Below are 7,456 nucleotides of genomic sequence, written 5' to 3' on the forward strand. Positions count from 1 at the left end.
ATTTTTTTGTATTTTTATTTTAAAATTTTCGAAAATCATTTTGAAAAAAAAAAAGAAAAATAAGGATTCCAAAATTTTTAATATGAATTCCAGGAATCTTATGCTCTTTTAGTCTAAAGCTCCAATCAAAGGGTCAGGCATGGCATAATAGCCAGCCAAGCATTAGCATGCAGCAGGTAGATCATGAACAGTAGCAGGTGGATTAGCACCAACTAGCTTGCTCTTGATAACAAATTGAAAGCCTCAGTCTAAAGGAATTTAGACATGGCTTTACAGCCAGCCAGGCTCCACATGCTTCATGAAACACTAGAATTCATTCTTAAAAATTTTGAATAAAATTATAAAATTTTTGAAAACATTTTTATTTAAAAAATTTTTTTTTTTCGAAAACAAAGGAGAAGTTTTTGAAAGATTTTTGAAAATTTTTTTTTAAAATAAAACAAAAAGAAAATTACCTAATCTGAGCAACAAGATGAACCGTCAGTTGTCCAAACTCGAACAATCCCCGGCAATGGCGCCAAAAACTTGGTGCGCAGAAATTGTGATTACACTTTGATTATGTAAAATTCATCGCTCTTTCTTTCCCTGGTAATGGCGCCAAAAACATGATGCCAATACCATGGTTCACAACTTCGCACAACTAACCAGCAAGTGCACTGGGTCGTCCAAGTAATACCTTACGTGAGTAAGGGTCGAATCCCACGGAGATTGTTGGTATGAAGCAAAGATGAACCAGGCGTCCAAAGATGATCCAAAGATGTCTAATACAATAGTAAAAAGTCCTATTTATAATAAACTAGCTACTAGGGTTTATAGAAATAAATAATTGATGCATAAATCCACTTCCGGGGTCCACTTGGTGTGTGCTTGGGCTGAGCTTGAGTGTTGCACGTGTAGAGGTCCTTCTTGGAGTTGAACGCCAGCATTTGTACCAGTTTGGGCGTTCGACTCTGGTTTTGGATCCTTTTCTGGCGCTGGACGCCAGAATTGGGCAGAGAACTGGCGTTGAACGCCAGTTTGTGTCGTCTATTCTTGGCCAAAGTATGAACTATTATATATTGCTGGAAAGTCCTAGATGTCTACTTTTCAACGCAATTGGAAGCGTGCCATTTTGAGTTTTGTAACTCCAGAAAATCCATTTTGAGTACAGGGAGGTCAGAATCCAACAGCATCAGCAGTCCTTCTTCAACCTCTGAATCTGATTTTTGCTCAAGTCCCACAATTTCAGCCAGAAAATACCTGAAATCATAGAAAAATATACAAACTCATAGTAAAGTCCAGAAATGTGAATTTAACATAAAAACTAATGAAAGCATCCCTAAAAGTAACTAGATTCTCCTAAAAACATACTAAAAACAATGCCAAAAAGCGTATAAATTATCCGCTCATCAATAACATAGTTTGGAAAATGAGTTTTTAATTTAATTATTTGAGCTAACAATCTCGCAAACGCCATGTTGCAAGTTGATAGTAAACAAACGTAGGACCATCGTGAAGATGCATCTATTAAAACCATGAAATATTTAAATGGTCCATATGGTGGATGAATGGGCGCACATATGTCACCATGAATGAGTTCCAGAAAAGATGGTGATTCGATCCCGATTTTTTCTTGAGATGGTCTTGTAATTAACTTTACTTGAGAATATGCAGCACATGAGAATTCATTGAATTGAAGGATTTTATGTTCCTTTAGAGGATGACCAAATGAATTTTCGATGATTCTTCTTATCATAATTGAACCCAGATGACCTAGCCGGTCATGCCAAATTGTAAATATATTTGTATTTGTAAACTTCTAGTTTACTATGGCATGTGATTCCACATTGCTAATAGTGGTGTAGTACAAACCTGAAGAAAGAGCGGGTAGTTTTTCCAACACGCATTTTTTTACTGATCTCATAGTTGTAATATAAAGATATTTGTTGTTTCCTTCTCTTGCAGTTTCTACATGGTATCCATTTTGGTAGATATCTTTAAAATATAGCAAGTTTCTGTGAGACTTACTTAATAGTAGTGCATTAGTTATGAAGAACTTTGTTCCTTTACGTAATACTATAGTAACTTTTTTGGAGCCTTCAATCATTTTTGTACTACCTACAATCGTACTTATATTTGCTTCCTTTGTAGCAAATATTGTATGTGTTGAAGCGCTGTCAATGAGACATACTTCTTCATTGTTGAATTTGAGCGAAGCATGAGAAATATTCATATCTTCATTACAAAAAATAAAAATTACCATTAATGAAAAAAATTTAAAAGAAAACTTAAAATTACAATCAAAAGGAGAAAGGAAATTAAAAAAAAAAACTAGCTAAAAAATAATCTAAAATGAAAGATTTCTTGATTAATCTTCTTCTAAAAAGAAAATTGCATCATCCAAAAAAAAAATTGTCATTGCTTGGGCCACCAAAATCAAAGGTTAAGAAAAGTCATCAAGTTCTGCATAGATATCATCGGTGGATTTCATATTTATTTCAACACCGTTAGCTTCAACTTCATCTCTTTGAATAGTCAAATTCGTCTCTTGTTTTTGCCATTTCCTCTTGATAGAGTTTTGATATAGCTTCACAAAATACTCAGGGGTACGACATGTATGCGACCAATGACCTTTAAATCCGCATCAATAGCACAAATTTTTCACATTTTGTGAATTGCTGCTTAGAGCACGATTTTCATGTTTATTCCACTTTTAATTATGGGTAGGAACCCTATTGTTCCATTTGTCACGCCCACGCCCACGCCCATGTCTATGTCCATGGCCACGGTTTCGACCAATATTTTGATAGTGATTTCTTTTATGTTCACGAAATGCCGCATTCACTTCAAGAAAAGTAGTTGAGCTAGTAGGAAGGAATTCATGGTTCTTCATTAATAATTCATTATTTTGTTCTGCCTGTAAGAGACAACCTATTAGATCAGAATACCTTTTGAAACCCTTTTCACGGTACTGTTGTTGCAACAACATGTTGGAAGCGTGGAATATGGAATACGTTTTTTTCATTAAGTCCTCATCTGTGACATTTTGGCCACACAATTTCGGTTGAAAGCTTATTTTGAAAAGTGCATAATTGTATTCATAGACTATTTTAAAATCTTGCAACCTTAAGTGTATCCACTCATATTGAGCTTTAAGCAATAGTACAGTCTTTTGGTGTTCATATCTCTCTTTTAAATTTGTCCATAGTTCTTGAAGATCTTTAACAGTCAAGTATCCTATTTTCAACCCCTCATGGAGATGATGACGCAGAAAAATTAGTGCCTTAGCCTTATGTTTGCTTGATGATTGTACTTCTTTCTTTATGGTATCTCCAAGCTTTTTGGATACCAAGTGGATTTCAGCATCAAGCATCCATTCTAAAAAATTTTTGTCTGTTAAATCAAGAGCGGCAAATTCAAGTTTTTATAAATTTGACATGATAGTTCTATAAATAAAAGCAAGTAAATAATTAAGAATAATAATATTAATAATACATATAAAAAGAAAGGAAGTAAGACAAATGATAAATAAATAAAAATAAATACCTTTTAAGATAGTAAAAATAATTTAAATAAACAATTAAAGGTATACATTCTGCTAAGAATGTAAATGAAATTGTGATATTAGCACTACGGGTGGTATATCTTCACTTAAAGGAATAATTATGTTTATCATTCACTTCGGAGAATGATTATATTTATAATTAATTATCATTCACTTCGAAGAATAATTTTGTATATGATTAATGATCATTCACTTCAGGGAATGATATTAATATTAAATAAAATGTTATATTTATATAAAAAAATAAATAATATAAATAAATCAAATAAGAATAACAATATAATAAACTAAAGAAAAAAATGAAAAATTATCAAAGAAAGAAAGGAAAAAATGGCATACAACCCCGAGAAAAGGAAAAAAGATGGCGTTACATACATGATATTACATGATATGCATATATGAATTTATATGAATTTAAAATAAAAGCATATGCATATATGAATTAAAACAAAGAACAAAAAGAAAAACGAATTTATGAAAAAAAATATAATATATATATATATATATATATATAAATATAAAGAAACGTGAATGTATAAATAAAAAAAATTGAAAATGATGTTTAAGAAAATAAAGTGAGTAGTAAGGAAAAGATAATTACTTAGCCATAGATTAGAATTCATGCTGATAACGTATTATGAAAATAAGGATTAAGGTTTGAGGGAAGGAGGAGAGAGAATAGGGAGAATGATAGGTAATTCTATTATTGATTATGTATATTAGAGAATATGAGAAGGGCTATTTATAGCCAAGGGCCAATGCTTTGCTAGGGCATCACAATAAATATATTTATAACAGAACTCATTTTTTTACCTCTCTCAACTTTCACTCTTTCTCTCTCTTCTGGTTCATCAAACCATTGACATCATAGCTTGAATTGCTTAGGACATAAGATTTCTTCATGGTACGGTGAGCGTGGAGAGCAACTAAGTTGTGAATTGAATTAAAAAGTTGTAAATTGCTAATAGTGGTCAATAATGCCGTTTTCTGTCTTTCTCTTATTTTTCTTTTGACATTTTCTTTTTTCCTTTCTTACCTCTTCCTTCAAACTCATCCAATAGAGTTTGATGAGAAACTATTTTGTAAGATTCTTTCTTGATAAACATAGCTATTGCGATCAACGAGTTGAAAAAGAAAAAGACCTGAATCATTATTACTCTGTTATTCATTGATTTCTCAAAAATAGAAGACTTGATGAACAGATCTTCGAGAGGTGATTTTGACAACCAGAGCAATGCCAATCTCTTCCATCAACTCACAAATATTTAATCTCAAATTTTAAAAAGTAACACAAGTTCGATTCAAGATCAATCAAATGCTTATTTTCTCCACTCTAGAGAAAATTCATGTAGTAGAGATCATGTAGTAAAGATCGTGGAGCTACAATGACATGCTCTCATTGTAACAAGCAAGGTTACACAGAAGATATGTGCTATAAGAAGTATGGGTACTCCTCCCATTTCCAGCAAGCAACAACACAACACCACAATCAATCATGTGATCAATGAAGAGCATGATGAAATACTCAGTGACAAACAATCCCAGTTCAATTGTCTCCAAGAGAATACTGGAACATCAATATTTGAGTTCACTCTAAAACAAAGATTTGCCTTGTTAGATTTGATCAAAGACAAACGTATACATCAACAACTTCATAATACAAACCAAAATTTGACTAATTCCATTTAAACCTCCACTCCAGGTAAAATCATTACATTATATTTTAATGCAAGAATTATGAGCATTATCACTCTAAAATCTACACTATGGGTCATTAACTCTGGTGCAATAGATCATATAATTTTTATTTAAAAAATTATTCAAGCTTTCAAAATATTGCTCCAATCAATATGATATTGTCAAATGGGACCAAAACTGTCAGCATCATCATTGGCATAATCACATTCTCTAAAAAAAATTTTTTCAAAAATGTTTTGTATATTTTTTCTTTTGATTTCAAATTGGTCTCTGTGTCAAAATTAACCTCAAACTTACATTGCCAACTGTTAATCGATAATAAGTGTTGTGAGATACAAGATCGATCCATATTAAAGATAATTGGTATTGCTAAGTGTAGAGAGGATTATATACAATGAGTAGAAAATCAGAATTTTCTCACTTTCTCCCTCCTCCAACAAAGCAAGCTTCATTGGCGGCAACTACGACTACTACTCATCGTACAACACCTTCACATACTGAACACAATAACATTTGGCATCTTAGATTAGGACACATACCCATGCATAAACTGATTTTACTGAAGAAATATTATCCTTTTATAGATTGTATTACTTCAAAATTTCCTTGTGACTCATGTCATTTTGCAAACAAAAGAAATTATGTTTTGATCTTAGTACAACTGAAATAAAAAATTATTTTAACTTAGTTCATATGGATATTTGGGGTTCCATTTCTGTAATTTTTAATTAAGGACATAGGTACTTTTTTTACTATGGTGAATGGCAAGAATATATTCACTTAGATTTTTTTATGAAAACCACATCTGAGACATTACAATTGGTTATTAATTTTGTCAGAGTACAATTTGAAAAATAAGTTAAGTGTATAAGAACGGACAATGGATTAGAATTCACTCTAAAATATATTTTTTTCATCAATTGGTATTTTACACCAAACTTCTTGTATAGAAATACCAGAGCAAAGCAGGATTTTAGAACGAAAACACCAGCACATTTTAGGTGTTACTAGAGTACTGTTATTTCAATCAGAAATTCTACATTATTTTTGGCAATACGCATTTGCTCACACTATTCACCTAATTAATAGGATGCCCGTCACTAAATTAGATAATGTTAGTCCTTATAAGCTTTTGTATGGTAACTCGCCTAACCTTTCATATTTAAGAATATTTGGTTCTCTTGCATATGCTTCCACATTAACAAATTTAAGAACAAAATTAGACCAAGATTCAGAAAAATAGTTCTCGATTTTAAATTTGGAACAAAGAGTTTTCGACTTATTGATTTAAAATCAAAAGAAATTTTCATATCTAGAAATGTAACCTTCTATGAAACTCATTTTTTATTTTCACATTCCACTAGCACTGACATTCCTGCGGCACCCACTCGTATTCCACAATGCATTGATCTTTTTCAATATAATACATCATTCACACATAATTTGCAATCGTCCACACATACCACACTCATAGATTCAAATGAATACTTCTCAAGCTCAATGTATTCACCAATTTTCTCATACATCATTGTACTCATTACTACACCACACACTAACAATGTACTTGCATCACAAAACTAAGACATCACACATGACTGTATCACTAGAAAATTTGAAAGAGTAAAAAAATTGCCTGCTTATTTTGAAGGACTACCATTGTATGATAACCCGCGTAACTCACTCTAGCAACTTTGTCAACTCTAGCATTTTATATCCTATCTCACAACAGTTGTCATATGATAAACTAACCTCAAAATATAAGTCACTTTCTCTAGCCATCACCTCAAATCTGGAACCTAACACTTATGAGGAAGCTACTGCACATGAATGTTGGAGAAGTGCAATACAAACTAAATTGGTAGCTCTAGAACAGAACAGAACTTGGTGTCTCACTGGCCTCCCAAAAGGCAAGAAAACTGTGGGTTGCAAATGAGTTTTTCGGATAAAATTCTATCCCGATGACACGATAAAAAGGCATAAAGCCAGGCTAGTTGTAAAAAGATTCACTCAAGTGCAAGGAGTGGATTATGGTGATACTTTTAGTCTACTTGTCAAAATGACTACTCTACAAGTAATATTAGCATTAATAGTGACAAAGAAAGGCATGTGAAACAACTAGACGTCAATACTACCTTTCTTCACGGAGATTTGGATAAGAAAGTTTATATAAGGATACTACCCACTTTGGTTGTGTCACAACTAGGTTTGGTTTAC

This window comes from Arachis hypogaea, chromosome 13 (assembly GCF_003086295.3).
Source record: "Arachis hypogaea cultivar Tifrunner chromosome 13, arahy.Tifrunner.gnm2.J5K5, whole genome shotgun sequence".
Taxonomy (NCBI): domain Eukaryota; kingdom Viridiplantae; phylum Streptophyta; class Magnoliopsida; order Fabales; family Fabaceae; genus Arachis; species Arachis hypogaea.